Genomic DNA, 16,546 nt, shown 5'->3' with positions numbered 1-16,546 from the left:
CTGAATCCAGGACCCGCGGGGGCTCCCCGCTCCGACCTGCCCAGACTCTGCTCCACCGATAAGACGCCTTAGGACAGGACACGATGGAACACTTTTCATTCTCTTCGATGGGTAATTATGGATGAGGTTTCGAAGTGCTTTCTTAGCTAGTTAAAATGTCCTCCACTGGGTGCTAAGGAGCATACTTTTGCTTTTCAGGTTTTGAAATGTTCTTCAGCCACAAAGTGCTGTAGAATACAACTCGTTTAGGAAGGCCTCTAAGCGAAACAGAGGAGAGGGACCTGGAAAAAGAGCTGGGCTGGCGGAGGAGGGACGCAGAAGAGCAAAGGGAAGCGGAAGCAGGGTAAGGGAAGCGGAAAACAAGGACCAAGGCCGGGAGCCCGCAGTGGGGAGTTTGCGCGGCAGTGTCCTCGCACCGGTACGGGCGGTCTCCCAGGAGCGCTGCGCCGGCGCGTTTTGAGTTAGTTATTGATCTACCGGAGAACTTTGTTTTACCCTGGAAGCCTGAGTTGTTTTCCTTACATTTGTTCCTGCTGAATCTATTCAGTATTGGGATGGGTGGGGTGAGTTAAGTTGGTTTGCAAGGTGAGTGGAAGCCAAGTTTGGCACCAGTCAACAGGCTTCTCCACCACAACGTGGACTTCCCTTTTTAACTCCTCACGCAGATCTTTCCCTCCTCTCACTCAAGATCATTTACCAATTCTACTTTTTTTTTTAAGTTTGTAAATACGCTTTAGTCTCCTTTATGTATCCCACCAACCATCTTCAAGATGATCAATCCACCAGCCAATTATTCTTAAGGTGTGGTGCCAGGACAGACATCATCAGGGTCACCTGAGAACTTGAGAAATGCAAATTCTCAAGCTGCACCTCAGATCTACTGAGTCAGAAACTCCGGAGGTGAGCCCAACAGTCAGACTTAAGCTGTCCAGGTGATTTGGGTAAATGCTTGGGCTCACTGCATTAGGGCAGCTTCCTTTCCTATCAACCAGGAGGTATCATGTTCTTGGATAGGAGACACAGCGTCATAAAGGTAGTCTCTCCTTAACTTGGTGTCTGAATTTAACACAGTTTTCACAAAAATATTTTTAAAGATTCTTTTTTTATTCAAACTGGACAATATAATTCTAAGGTTTAAATGGGAGAATAAGCAATAATATTAAGAGAAATTCTTTTTTTAGAATACTAAGGAAAGATTAACTCTGAAATACAAAAGTGCCATAAGTTATAATAACTAAAACAGTAAAATATCATGTATGAATAGACAGCAATCAATGGGACAGCATAGAGTCTGGAAATAGACCAAAATACATAATGAAAGTAATATATTAGAAAGAGAGATTCAAATCAATAATTCTAATGAACAGTTTTTCAATAACAAGATAGCTGGGAAAAAATAATGGTCAATGAATATTACCCTTTACATAAGGGTAAATACCAAATTGAACAAAGATTTAAATAGTAATGAAAAGAAACATACAAGTTCTTGTAGAAACATGAAACAATTATTTTATTATCTTGGTGTGTGGGTATGTGTGTGTGTGCGTGTGTGTGTAAAAAGCTGTTCTAACTATGACACAAACTCAGAAGTCCTGAGAGAAAATATTGATGAATTTGACTATATAAATCAAATGGAATCTGCATAAGCAAAGTTCAAAGACAAATCACAAATTTGGGGAAATATTTGCAACTCACACTGTGTCAAAAATCCTCCATATTGAGTTCATGCTTTGGTGCATGCTTTTGGTGCACTGCCCTAATTGTGACCTCACACTCAAAAACAGCTGAAACTCCTTGATGAGCAACCTAACGCCTGACTCTAATTTTCCCCTCCTCTTCCTCTTTTTCTTCCCTCTCCCTCCTCCCTCTTCCCTTCCTCTCTTTCCCCACCTTGGTTTGTTTTCCTTAGATGCCACTCAGGACCCCAGTTAAGGCTTCAGCCCACAGGTTGTGGCTCTCACTGCTCTCCACCTGTTCAGTTGAACACGCTGCTAGTGGTCTTCCTGGGACAGACTGCTCCCCCAGATCCTCTGCTGTAGTTCTCCCTTAGAGCACTCACCCTTCCCCTTAATCACACTTTGTTTCAGGCGCAGAAGTGTCTGGAGATATGACTCATTAATTCCTGGTACAGAAGACAAGAACCAGACCGAGGCCCATTGGAGGAGGAGGACGTGATCCGATAACCACAGAAACAGGAGGCCCCGTCCCCAGATTTTCTTGATGCCAGTGCATGTTCACAGAAGCTCTGCTCCTTGGACCCTCGCTGTGCAACTGCCTGCTACCCCTCCCCAGATCGGGCTTGCAGGCTTGAGGCATTAGCCTGCTGGGACCCGCTTTGCCGGCAAAAAATTAAACTGTTCTTTTCTGCTTCACCCAAAACTCTGTCTTTCAGATTTCAGTTTGGTGTTGGGGCACAGAGGCCAAGATTCGGAAACAGTGGGACTCATGCGTGGCCCTGCGTGCTCCTGCGGTGACCTCCTCTCTGGGACCTGTGCGTATAATGAACATCTCTTCCGGGTCTCTTCCCTTCCTGTGGCCGCACCAACTTCACCACACCGTACTCAACATCTCCTTTCTTAGACCACACACCATATACAAAAGGCTAATTTCCCTAATATTTACAGAATTATAAGCCAATGAGAAATAAACCAACAACACAATAAAAACAGCAAATATAGAAAGAATAGAAAACATAAGACTCTTGTCCATAAGAGAAAGTATTTAACATTAAACATTGTTATTAATGAAAACAATACAATTTAAAACTAAGTTGAAATAACATTTTTCAGCTATAAGAAATGGTAAATTTTTTAAAAGTTTAATATTTTGGAGAGTTAATAAATATTGTTAATGAGAGGTATGAGGTATTGTTAAATTGATACGAGTTCTCCAGGGTGCTTTTTGAACAATATCTGTAAAAAATTTAAATAAACTTTATTTTAAACTTCAGCAACCCACGTATAGAAGGTTATCCTACATACAAGGCAGATGGTATAAAGTATCCTATATATAAGGTATCAGGTTTATTCAACATATAAGGTGTAAGAACATAACTACATATGTGTGAAATTAAGCATGTGCAAAGTTATTCATGGAGCATTTTTTTTTTGTTGAGCAAAAGATTGGAAACTCTAAATGTCCATCAGTTTTAGGAGTGACGAAATAAATTATAATACAACCATATGATTACAGATAGTTCAACTAGCTGTAAAAAAGAATGAGGAAGCACTTGAGGGGAGATTTATAGAATTGTTTGTAATTCAGTAATAAAAGCATGGAAAATTAAGCAAATGGAAAAGTCAGATAACTTATTATTGCCAAGGGAAATATATATATTCAAAAAGTGATCTCTATTAATAGTTTATATATTAAAAATAATGATAATTGATCTCATCAAAATTATGATATAAGTATATTGATGTATTAGGGTTCTCCAGAGAAACAAAACCAATAGAAGATACACACATATGTATGCAGAGATTTATTATAAAGAATTGGCGCATGTGATTGTGGAGGCTGGTAAACCCAGAATCTTCAGGTTAGGCCAACAGGCTGCAGACGCAGGGAAGAAGTGATGCTGTAACTCTAATCTGAAAGCAGAGTCTGGAGGCAGAATTCCCTCTTCCTCTGGGGACCTTGGTCTTTTTCTCTTAAGACCTTCAGTGCATTGGATGGAGCCCACCCACATTATGGAAGGTAATCTGCTTTACTCCAAGTCTACTGATTTAATTTTTAATGGAGATACTGGGGATTGAACGCAGGGCCTAGAGCATGCATGCCTTTACCCCTGAGCTATTACCCACCCACCCCTACTGATTTAAATGTTAATCTCATCAAAAATACCTTCACAGGAACAGCTAGACAGATGTTTGACCAAATATCTGTGTACACAGCCTAATCAGGTTGACACATGAAATAACCATCACAATTGAGAAAACAAAGGAATGGAAAATGTGTGTGTACGTGTGTTTAGTAGTAATTGGAGGCGGAATGTGTAAAAGACAGATCTTTTTAAAAGTGTAATAACCTGAGAATTAGGAATTAACAATACTTGTTTACAGAGAAAGAGGTAAATAACCAATTGCTAATTAAAAGAGTTCAAAAGTTGTTACTTCTAGTGAGCAGAAATTGGGGGAGGGTTTCAGGAAACTGTTGGTTTTTATTATAGGGTCTGTAAGAGTGTTTGACTCTCTAACCCATGTGCATATTTAAGCTAGCTAAAAATAAATACTAAATAAAATATGCCTTTTGTATGTTGTAGTTTTTCAAGGATTCTATCAGTTTGTTGTCTTTTGAATTTTGTGGGGATGTGGCTCTGCTGTGGCACCTGGATGGCCTTGTAAGTAGGCGACACAGGCGAAGTCTTGAACTGAAACTGTTCCGAATCTTAACCCCAGGCAGAGCCCTGTGTGACTGCCGCACAACAGGAGAGGGTGGGCGGCTTGTGAAGAGTGTCCAGGAGGCCCATTGCCATTCTCCTCCCTGGAACAGTTTCCCATTGCCTTCCAGGTTCTAATGACATATGAGGCACTCTGCTCCTCCTCACCCCTCCCGGAAATAGAGCTGCAGGCTGTAAGACCACTTAGCTGCAGTCTAGAACTGGCTTCTCAGTACAGGGTGTCCCACAACTTGCACTGCAGTCACTGACCCGTTGGTTTCAGGGTCATCCCTTTGCATGTGTGGGATGGCACCCAGGACATCTGTCCCTTCAGCTGCTCTTCCTTGTGTTGTCTGTGTAAGTAAGAAACCTTCTGAGTCTAAAGTGGCTCGTTATATCTTTATGGGCTGAATCACCCAGGCCTTGGCTTTGCCTGATGCTGAGTGTTTTTGTTTTGTTTTGTTTTGTTTTTTCAGCTAAGCAAATTCTTAAACTTTTAATGTGGTTAAATGTATTAATCTTTTCCCTTGGGCATTTTGAGTTTTATGTCATGCTTAGAAAGAATTCTACCTACAAGACTGTAAACATTTTATTAGGGGTATTTTTGAAGGAAGAAATATGTAATTATTCTTCTGCTAATGAGCTGAGTAGAGATACAATGAGCCCCCAGATAACTCTGTGGCACATTCCCTAAGGCTCTCTGAAGCCCAGATCTGCTGAGGATTGAGGGGGTTTTGTGGGATCTCCCAACTCAGGATTTCTGGGCTCTAAGAGGGGAATGTAGCCACTGAGCCCAGGGCTAGTGAGAGTGGAGAGATCACTTGGCCTGTGCAATTACTTGGGCAAGGCGAGAGAGCTGCTTCTGGAACCTTGGAAAGTGACAGTTGTAACTAAGGCTGCAACTTGCCCTGACCTCGTATCTCATACTCCTCTCAGCCTCCCGTTCCCAGTCAGTGCATCTCTTTGGCTGCAGCCAACAGGAAGCCAGTGGGCAGAGGAGCCCTTTTGCGCAGTTCATAAAGATTAACTTTCTTGGGCACATGATATGTCGGAAAATGGTGAGACTGTATCTGGAAGGACAAGTGCAGAATACCCAGAAATATGGTCTTTTCATTCTTGAGATTAAAAAATAAATCAATAGACTTTATTTATTAGAGCAGTTTTAGGTTTACAGAAAAACTGAAACAGGACATGGTACAGAGAGTTCCCATACACTCCCTCCCCTCCCCCAGCACTGCTCCCCCTCTTATTACGTCTTGCATGGGTGTGGTACATTTGTTACAACTGATGAAACAATATTGACTCATTTTACTAACTAAAGTCCATAGTTTACATTAGGGTTCATGCTTTGTGTTGTACAGTTCTCTCATTCCTGAGATTTTTATGGTGAAATCATCTCCTTGTTAGCTGCATTTTGGTGAGATAGGTTTTTCAAAAAAAAAGTTTTGTATTTCCTGAATTCTTTCATTTATTTGAGAATATTTGTTTGTTGTCTTTAGACCTGTATGATATCTGAACTGAAGATATGTATGTATGTATGTATATGTTTGGTTCAGTCTTTCCCTCTGATCATTATAGGTTAATTTTTTCTAGGTTTTGTTTTTCTTTTTTCCCGAAGGTTAAATTTTCCTCCAATCATTGTTTACCAGAACATTATTTTCTTGTCAGAGCTTTCCAACTTCATTAAAACAAAGTTCTGTAGCTGTTTTTTCATATCATAGTTGGAGTCTCTTTCCACAAAAATACTGGTAATGTGATTGGCATTTCAAAATGCAGGGGGGTTTGATTTTTTTCTTTTCATTTTGTTTTAGCTTTTTGGTTTAATATATGTGAGCTTCTAGCTCAGAACAGACAAGCAGGGAAGGGAAGAAAAAAAAAAGAAAATCTGTGGAACCTCTGGATCATGATGCTTTAAGAAGTTCATAGAGATTGTTACCCAAGCTCTCAGAGGAAAGGCTGCGATTGTAGGTTAATGGCCTGCCCTGTGGCTTCAGCATCCTATAGTCAAGTCTGAGTTACAGCAGGTGAATATAACCTGGCTTGCCTGAAGTAATAGTTCTTAATATATACTTACAAAATAGGTGACTCCTTTGGTATAAAAGTAATAAAGTCAGGCTTGTTGACTACATTAAAAAATAAAATTGTTTTATTTTATTAAAAATAAAATTGTTAGTATTTGTTTGGCCTTTGGGAACTGGGAGCTTGAGCAGGAGAGGTTAGAATTTTCTCAATACGTGTGCCTTTCTATAAGCCCTTGATTTTTCTATTCACACACACACAAACGCATAATCCCTCCGGGGGAAGAGGGGAAAGAACTGCAGGACGAGTCCTCTGCCACCTTCACGTGGCTGTTCCGAGCTCTGTGTAGCTGGTCGCTGTGCAGGCATTTTAGATGCTTGAGGAATGTCTCTGCTACCACCTGTTACTCACTGAGTGTGTCCCTCTCAAATTCACATGTTGAAGCCCTAACTCCCCAGTGCAATGGTGTTAGGAGGGGGAGCCTTTGGCAGGTAATTAGGCTTAGATGAGTTCCTGCAGGTGAAGCCCCCATGAAGGGGTTAGTGTTCTTATGAAAACAGAAGAGATGCCAGAGTTTCCTTTCTCTGCCATGCATACAGAGGATACAGCGAGAAGGAGGTCTTCTGCAAACCAGAAAGAAGGCCCTCACCAAGAACTGAATCTGTCAGCACCTCGATCTTGGACTTTGTATTCGCCAGAACTGTGAGAGGTGACTAACAGATAACGTAGAGGACTTTGATGAAGTAAAACGCGACGTCCCTGGGTGGGCTCGAACCACCAACCTTTCGGTTAACAGCCGAACGCGCTAACCGATTGCGCCACAGAGACATGGAAACTCCTTTCTCAAAACTCATTTCCTGATCCCAGAATTGCTTTTCAGTCTCTGGCTGTGGACACCTTCAGATTCTCGTACTCCCGGAAACTGAGGGTTTGCGCGGGAGACACTGAGGCCAAGAGCTGGTGCCGTTGGGCACATTTGGACATTGATAGAACGTCTGGGAGTCAGCTTGGGCGACTGTCCACAGCCTTCCCACCTGCTCCGGCCCGCCTCAGCAGCCGCCCAACTCCTGGCGACGCCCGCAGCCTCTCGGGCTGAAGTCATTCCACTTCCCCATCCCCAGCTCCGCTTCCCCCGCGGCGCTCACGGCGAGGCCCCACTGCGCTGCCCATGCTCTCTGCCCCTAGATGTGGCCTCCAAGCCGCAGGACCCGGGAATTGCTCGCGATGCAGCCTGTCCTCTGGGGTAGGGCCTTGCACCGAGGAGCACTCAACAAATGTCGGGTGAAGGATGCATTCTGCCGCAGGGTCCTAGGGCAACCAAGAATTCCAGTGCGCGCTTTTAAGCTTTAACGCCTACGAGGAACTCCGGAATGAGAAGACGGGAAAAGTCTCCAAGCCAGGCACGCTTTTATTCCCGGAGCTGATTGGGAAGAAGGCAAAGTCCCGACTTGGGACACGCGCGCACTGGGACGGAACTGAGCTCCCAACCCTGCACAGCGATGCAGCCTCAGTCGCCCGTCCTAGGAGGCTGAACTGGGAATGCTAAAGAAGAGAAGAAAGCGAGGGGAGGTGAGGGGGCGGGCAGCCCTGTGAGGGGCAGGGAGAGAGCGAGCGAGGCTCTGGCTACTGAAGATAAAGGTCAAAAGAAAAAGGAAAATGCTTACTTTCGTTAGGTAACTTTGATTTCCCTCCCCGTCCCCCCTCTTTGTCGGCACTGCGCGGATCATGATTGCGTACGGTTGATGCTCCCTCCGTCTGACTTCCCCTCTGCGCAGCAGTTTCTAGCCACTACTCCGGGTCCTCCTTGAACTCAGAAGTAGGACTGGTCCGTGACTTAGTGCCGACGAGCCCTGGGCCGGAGGAAATCCATTAAACTCTCTACAAACCTTTTCCTTCATCAGCAACTCGCCGAGGTGGCCTTCGGTCTTGGCGCAGATATTTTACATTTGGGCAACTGATCCCAAGCTGGGAGGAAGAAGAGAAGCTCACGGTGTTTCGTCATCCTGCTAGCTCAGTTTGTAGGGCGCACGGCTTCTATTTCCAGGTTTTGAGCATCGCCCAGCGTCCAGGGCGCTTTATTTGGTTTTCTTGGTAGTACCCTCGGCGGCCGGGCTGTACCGCTCCCCGCGGTGGCCACGAGGGGGCGCGCGGTCCCTCCCCTTGGAACTCTCAGAAATCACTACTTTGGAGTGTAAAGAATAAACATGTCCAGCCGTTTTAATTTCTCTCGAAACCAGAGGAACCCAAGATCTGTTATTTTTCACCACCCAACTCTAGGGTCGTCTTGGGTTGAGGCATGGGAGGTTGATTGTGTAAGCTCAGCCTTCCCGCTCATTCTATCAGACTGTTGGAAGCCTCACAAAGACAATTGTATTTGAAAGTAATTGATTTCCTTGGTATTTTAAAATTCAGCGCATCCAAAGTCATTCTGAGAAGGGTGCATAGGTCTCAGCAGATCACTAAAGCAGTTATTGGTAAAAGAAAGGTTAAAAATCTGAACAAGGGGAGAAAGACACCAGTGTGACCAGGCCCCCAGGATCTGTGTGCAGCCTCAACACGGGCTGGGAAGAGAATGGGAAGGAAGAGTCAGAGGAAAGAGCGACAGAACTGGGAGGAGGAAGAGGAAAGGGGAAGAAAGCAATGGATTCAAAGGAGAAACTTATTCACTGGTCCCCAGTTATATGACAGCTTGTCTCTCTGGGCCTCCCCTAGCAACCTCCATCTTTCAAGGCAGCCTCTCACCCTTCTGATTCTAGGAATTCTGGCATTTTCTAATAGGTCTACCAAGGTCTCTCTACCAAGACCAGTTCTGATCCCATACAGATGGCCTTTTGCTGTTCTTTCTTTTGTGGTCCTAGGAGAGCCTGTAGAGGAGGCAAAATTTCATCTCTACCCTCTTAGGGTCTCCAGCTGGGCCTAAGAATTTGGTTGACATGAAACAGATTAACAGGAGAAAAACATACAGATTTTTACTTGTACATGGGAGCTCCAACAGGAAAATGAAAACCCAAAGAAGTGATTAGGCCTAAGTGTTTACATACTAGGTTGAACAAAGAGTGGAGATTTTGGAAAAGCAACATATTTGGGAAGACTAAAGGAAGAAACGAGTTATTTTAACAAGGTCTGTTTGTGTGGATTTTTCTTGGTGACAAGAATGTTTCTTTCCTCCTGGTGTAAGGAGAGCATTTTTCATATGGACTTTTATTTCCTGCTTTCAGAAAGAAGGGAGGTCAAGTGCACTTACTGAACCTGCAATTTTCCAAATGCCTTTAGCTCAAAATAAGTCTTATGCCAAAATGGCGTATTTTGGGGGCGGCACATACTCAAAGTGCTGGAATATGGCCAAAGAACAGGATACTCAGCCCAGATCTCCTGTGGTGTCACCATGCTGAAAGTGAACCCAGCGGGCCAGATCAGCCTTAGTTGTGCCTGTTAATAAAGTAAAAGCATGGATAAGAAAACTAAGAACTATGTTGGAAAAATGAGGAAGGAAAAATGTTTGCTCTGAGCTTATTATATGCCAAACAAAATCCCTGTACCAGGTCATTTGTAAGTGTAGAAAACAGTGTTCGAATTATTTAGGAATCTGTCATCCAAACTTTAATTTTAAAGGCACTGACGAGTTCAGAACTTCCATTTACAGCTATAGCATAGTAATGCCACCAGATTAGTCTTCTTGCCTTAAACAATAAAAATGAACAAATGTGTGTGAAGCACCTGTTATGGACCCTGGACAGAGGCAGTGCCATACTGATTTCCTGAAAGAGGGTTGTGGAAATGACCTGATGGCCGTACAGCGAGCTGGAATCCCAGTAGAGCATGGTGTCCACACTGAGCTAAGGCATGGATCGGAGGGCAGCTAAAGCAGCTGGTATCTGCAGAGCAGAGAACCAGAAAGGAGAAGACTGTTGGGAGGCTAGTTTTCACAAGTCCATACTGGGTCTTCTGCTAGTCATTTGCTGAGTGCTGGGCTCATGTGTGGAGAGTTAGTACCCAAGGTTTACCAGACAACAGATGCTACAAGATGGAAAACAGAACAGAGATCTTAGAGATCTCTGCTGGCAACATTGGAATTCAGGCCTTCTTAACAGTTCTTTACCACCCTGAGCATTCAGTTGATACTCCAGAAAGGCTATTTTATGAGTAAAGACCACGCCCTATTGTGAGGCCTACTCTTGACCCTGCCTAACAAAGGATAAAACCAAACCCTGACAAGATGAGCAGAGGAGAAGGGGGGTTTGGAGGTTGAGTCACACCAAAGAGGGCTTTGGTAAACACCTTGGGCTTTTTACAAAACTACTTAAACAAACTATAAATCCAGTCCTAGACAAGTTCAAGTGCATCTGTCAGTAATCAAAGTGCTTACTAGAACAAAAGTTGATACTCTTAGGAGGAAGGTATCTGAATCCAGAATCTCTATAATGTATTATTCAAAATATCTGATACACAATAAAAAATACTAGACAGGCAAAGAAACAGAAAAATGTGACCCATTCAATACATATTCTAAAAAAGAGAAAAAAGCAGTCAAAAGAAAACAACTCCAAGATGTCTCAGATGTTGGATTTAGCAGACTTTAAAGCAAAGATGCAGATTATGCGTTGTTTCAGCAACATGGGTTCCACTCGCCATGGCTAATCTGGTTACAGCCATTAGTGAGTGCGCACACAGTCAACAGCAAACAGTTCAGCCCCTGATATGACAGCAGTCCCTAAATCATTGAATAGTCAGTTAGCTCTTCGAATTTACTTAGCTGAATTTTATTTTTTGATAGTGGTAAAGAAGAGAATTATAAATACCAGTGACAGTTGCAAAAATGAGGACTGTAATAGTCACAAAATTTCTTCCTTATTATGATACAAACAGCTTTATGTGTCTCAACCAATATTTTTCTCTTCTCTTTCATCCCACTATCAGCTAACAGAAGATGTGTTGATAGTAAAATTTAATCTCAGTATTTAAGTTACAGGATATCAAAGGTAGAATAAATACCACTCCGAAAAGAGAAAACCAAAGACAAATAAGAGACTTCTTCTGGAGAAGGGTTGTCATGTTTTTCATTGTTTAAGATAAACATGATTTTGCTTTTGTCTTTAAGTTAAAAATGGTTTCAAAAGGAGGAGGAAGGGGAGGAAGAAGGGTGTGTGTGTGTGTATGCCAAGTCTGCAAGAGGTAGATTGTGGTGGCTCTGTGTCAGTTTTGCTAAGCTGGAAGTACATTTCCCAGAATTTCCCTCCTGCATAGTTCTGGGTTAGCTTAGGCCGTAGGAAGACATTCTTTTGGACCCTGGGAAAGGCAGGGAAGGCCACGAACGTTGCTGTTGCTCACACGTGTATTATATCTGCCGATAGGTAACAGGAGGCCTCCAGCAATTTAGAGCTCCTGCCGGATCTCTTCCTACAGCTTCTCTGCTCTTGGGTCAGCCTCAGGTATTTAAGTCCTTAACAAAGAATCAGTAAGAACACTCCTCTTTAAGGTTGGGAGTTTATAAGCATACTTTCCTTATTTTGTGGGTTTCACTTCTCCAATATGTTCCTGCAAGATTCTAGCAAAGACTTTAGCTAATGGCAGTCTGTTCTCAGGAAAGTTCCAAGATGCTTCTAGAACACCTTTTTTAAAAACTTTTAAGAACTCTCTAAACTCTAAAGGAATACAAATGCCAAGCACAGTCAAAGTAAAACTAACACAAACTAACCAAAAACGCATATATCCGAAAATTCACCCGGCCAACACGAGGCAGTTTTTATTTCACACTAATCAATGAGCGCCTGCTTTCATGGCCCTGGCTCACTGCTCCTGCTAACACGCCCAGACAACGTGGGGCATTCGAAGCAAAGCCTGCAGGAGAAAGAAACCCGTGGCTCTTGAAAAACCCTCACCGCTATCTTCCGAAAAACACACTAACCAGAACCTAGTGAAGTAACACCTAAGCATGCATCTCTAAACGGCCGGACAACCGCGCAGAGAAGTTTCTTCACAGTCCCACAACCACCCAGCAGATAACGCCAGCGACTTAACAACCAACCCCGCCGCGCCGAAACTATGAAACGCAGACACTGCATCTGCAGAGAACACTCGTTAGGGTCCTACCACCAGCCGATACGCTCCAGGAGCTCCCAAGCAACGGAAAGATTAACAGTCTGCTTTTAGTTCACAGCCAAATCAGGGGAAAGCGCGAACGCAGTCCCCCACTACCACAAATTATGCAGTCGAGTTTCCCACATTTGGGGAAATCGCAGGGGTCAGCACATCCGGAGTGCAATGGATAAGCCTCGCCCTGGGAAAACCACCTTCGTGATCATGGTATCTCCCCTGCCAGGTAAGTATGAGTTGCGGATCCGCCGCCCCACCACAGCCTCATACGCCTCACACTGTACACACAGGGTCACTTTGCTCCCCGAGCCTTCCTAACCCTTCCGCACAGCTGCCACATGCAGTTTCAAGCAACGGCCCTGGACTCGCTCCCACAGCACGGGAGATCGATCGTGTTTAAGCGCCAGATGACGAACCAGCAGCCCCTGCGCTGAGATATCTACATAGGACACGCCCCAACCGTGAAGTGAACGGGAATTAGCGCTTCCCTCCAGCACGCGCCCCGCCTTAGTCCGCTTCTCCCTCCTCCCACGCCGTCCAGCCGGCCAACCAGCGGGCCGGACGCCGCTGGGGGAAGTGACGTCGATCTCTCCCGCCCCCGCCCGTTGGGGCGGTGCGCTTCGCTGTTTAACCTTTGGACTGCCGCGCACCAGGCTGGCGGCCGGCTGAAGTCTGGGCACCTTTTTTTTTTTTTTTGAAATTATGGCTTTCACGGCGTAGAGCAGAACATTTAGGATTACGGGGAAAGCCAGTTCTTTTAAAAGCCAGTTCTCTTTGTGATGGAGTGTTGTGTGTCTGCCCCGTAAAACGCATTAAGCTTCTCAACTGGCAGTGAAATTTACTCCATTCTTGGAAGTTCAGTTTCATTCATCGACAACTTCATTCATTTTATTTCAATCTTTAGGTGTTATTTTGACTCTGTCTTTGAACAGACTTAAACATCTGTCTGCTACTCTCTGCCGAATGAGTAAACGTTCTTTTAGCACATGTTCATTTGTAACAACTATGCGAATTGTGATTTTACCTTTTTTCTGAAGATTATTATTTAACATTTCTCCTTGCATATGTTCCATGCGCTATGAGTTGTACATTTTTTGGAAGTTCTCTCTTTCACATTATATTTGTGCTGAATGTTCTCTGCCTTCCCAGATTCCCTCTCTGCCCTGATCTGTGTGCCTGACCCTCACAGCCAGCATTTCCTGGTCTTTCTTGTCCTCTGGCTCCAGGTGGGTGCAGTCAATGGAAGGAGATCGGAAAGGAGGGGAGAGAGGTCAAGGTATTTTTAAACCCTCCAGCAACTTCCCTGTCAGGCCTCAATTTGGACTCACCCATGGATTCCTACTACAAAGACCATGGTCCTGTCCAGTGATCCTCCCCAACATTACACTGGGTCTAGTAACTAACCTTTCTCTTCCTATTGCTATCAGCTGAATTGCATCCCCCTAAACTTCATATATCGAGGCTCTAACCCCCCAATGTAATAGTATTTGGAGTTGCCTCATGAGTGTGGGGTTCTTATGATGGGATCAGATGTGTCATGATGGGCAGGGAGGGGGAATTTCCCACTCTATCGTTTTTCAGTCCTTGAGACTAGAGTAATAATAAAATTGACAAAAGACAGATTATAGGTGAAAAAGAAACAAATTTTAATTAGTGTGCTTGGAGAGCTCATAGAAATGGAACCTAAGTAGTTGCCAAAGCAGGGAGCTTTTACATTTCTTAGTCAAAGAAACAATGAGTTTGTAATTGACAAGACAAAGAAACTTAGGTTTTGCATGCTCAACTAGTATAAGAATCTAAACAGAGTTTGGGCTTAGGGTAGTAAATTTAAAAAGTAGCATGGTTTGTTTGTTAAGTTTCTCAGCCTGAATAAGGGTGTCGTCTACTACCAGACGCAGGTGATACAGGAAAAAGCAGGGTGAGAAGATGGCTGTGTCCCAGGTCTTAGTTGAGTCCCTGGGACGCGCCCCGCCAAACGTGGGTCCTTGGCTTCACGCAGGAAAGAATTCAAGACGGAGCCACAGTTAAGTAAAGGTAGACTTACTTAGAGAGATACATACTCCATAGACAAGAGTGTAGACTATCTCAGAAGGCAGGAGAAAGGCCATGAGGTTTGGCGGTTGGGTGCTCAGCTCAAAGTAAAAGTAGATGCACATTAAAAAAAAAAAAGTACACACACTCTCTGGGAGTGCAGTCTGTCTCTTTCAGAAGGGAGAGATGCGGCCATGAGGGGGTTGTGTGTGTGTTGATAGGGGAGAGTGTTAGTTTTTATGGGCTCAGTAACTTCATATGCTAACAAGTGGGAGGATTATTTCAACTATTTTGGGGAAGAGGCGGGGATTCCCAAGGAATCTGGCCACAGCCCACTTTTTGACCTTTATATCAACCTAGGAACTGTCACAGCACCCCTGGGCATGTTATTTGCCATACTAATATATTACAATGAGCATATAATGAAGCTCAAGGGCTACTGGGAGTCAAATCTCCGGTTATCTTGGGACTCAAGGTCTACTGGGGTTGAATTGTGGCCAGGATCCACTTCTGTAGGGTGAACATAGCCAGATTGGGCCTTGCTGAACTTGTCCTATTGTTGCCCCTTCTCCACCTTCAGTCCCCAGATCCCTATCCTATAGCTTTAGCTCGGGATGGCATATAAGCATCAATTGCCCAACTGCCTCTTAGTCTCCTATTTTTAATGGGCTTCTTGAGACAGGATGGAAGGGGGCAGGACACAGCCATTCAAGGAGTGATATAGCAGTTAGCACCAAAGTGGTGGAAGATTCAACCCCTAGTAGCTTTTGAGCTAAATGTTCTGCTCTACGCCGTGAAAGCCATAATTTCAAAAAAAAAAAAAAGGTGCCCAGACTTCAGCCGGCCGCCAGCCTGGTGCGCGGCAGTCCAAAGGTTAAACAGCGAAGCGCACCGCCCCAACGGGCGGGGGCGGGAGAGATCGACGTCACTTCCCCCAGCGGCGTCCGGCCCGCTGGTTGGCCGGCTGGACGGCGTGGGAGGAGGGAGAAGCGGACTAAGGCGGGGCGCGTGCTGGAGGGAAGCGCTAATTCCCGTTCACTTCACGGTTGGGGCGTGTCCTATGTAGATATCTCAGCGCAGGGGCTGCTGGTTCGTCATCTGGCGCTTAAACACGATCGATCTCCCGTGCTGTGGGAGCGAGTCCAGGGCCGTTGCTTGAAACTGCATGTGGCAGCTGTGCGGAAGGGTTAGGAAGGCTCGGGGAGCAAAGTGACCCTGTGTGTACAGTGTGAGGCGTATGAGGCTGTGGTGGGGCGGCGGATCCGCAACTCATACTTACCTGGCAGGGGAGATACCATGATCACGAAGGTGGTTTTCCCAGGGCGAGGCTTATCCATTGCACTCCGGATGTGCTGACCCCTGCGATTTCCCCAAATGTGGGAAACTCGACTGCATAATTTGTGGTAGTGGGGGACTGCGTTCGCGCTTTCCCCTGATTTGGCTGTGAACTAAAAGCAGACTGTTAATCTTTCCGTTGCTTGGGAGCTCCTGGAGCGTATCGGCTGGTGGTAGGACCCTAACGAGTGTTCTCTGCAGATGCAGTGTCTGCGTTTCATAGTTTCGGCGCGGCGGGGTTGGTTGTTAAGTCGCTGGCGTTATCTGCTGGGTGGCTGTGGGACTGTGAAGAAACTTCTCTGCGCGGTTGTCCGGCCGTTTAGAGATGCATGCTTAGGTGTTACTTCACTAGGTTCTGGTTAGTGTGTTTTTCGGAAGATAGCGGTGAGGGTTTTTCAAGAGCCACGGGTTTCTTTCTCCTGCAGGCTTTGCTTCGAATGCCCCACGTTGTCTGGGCGTGTTAGCAGGAGCAGTGAGCCAGAAGACGTAGGTGTTCACGTGTTAGTGCGGGACAGTAACTGTTAGGAGCTGGCTGTTATGTTCCGTGAAACTAAACCGCTTTTAATTTTTGTAAGGGAAAAGCTTTTTGGTGCCTAAAATATATTGCATTCGTTTGATCGCATATCAAAATCGCAGTTAGACTTGTCTGAGGCAGAACATTCAGTGATGGATCGGATCCCTCCAGGAACG

The 16,546-nt window shown here is 44.9% G+C and overlaps 3 non-coding genes across 3 annotated transcripts; 1 reads left to right on the top strand and 2 right to left on the bottom strand.

Annotated features, from left to right (window-relative positions):
• Positions 1–7,151: 7,151 nt before the first annotated feature.
• On the bottom strand, positions 7,152–7,225 carry TRNAN-GUU (transfer RNA asparagine (anticodon GUU)). The gene has a single exon. It is a non-coding gene; the product is annotated as a tRNA-Asn (tRNA).
• Positions 7,226–12,560: 5,335 nt separating this feature from the next.
• LOC116284972 (U1 spliceosomal RNA) lies at positions 12,561–12,724 on the bottom strand. The gene has a single exon (XR_004194657.2). It is a non-coding gene; the product is annotated as a U1 spliceosomal RNA (small nuclear RNA).
• A 3,068-nt stretch (positions 12,725–15,792) lies between these two features.
• Positions 15,793–15,956, top strand: LOC116277958 (U1 spliceosomal RNA). The gene has a single exon (XR_004187376.1). It is a non-coding gene; the product is annotated as a U1 spliceosomal RNA (small nuclear RNA).
• Positions 15,957–16,546: the final 590 nt, after the last annotated feature.

Source organism: Vicugna pacos, chromosome 21 (assembly GCF_048564905.1).
Source record: "Vicugna pacos chromosome 21, VicPac4, whole genome shotgun sequence".
In the NCBI taxonomy this organism is placed as follows: Eukaryota; Metazoa; Chordata; class Mammalia; order Artiodactyla; family Camelidae; genus Vicugna; species Vicugna pacos.
This window is presented reverse-complemented; position numbering and strand designations above follow the sequence as displayed.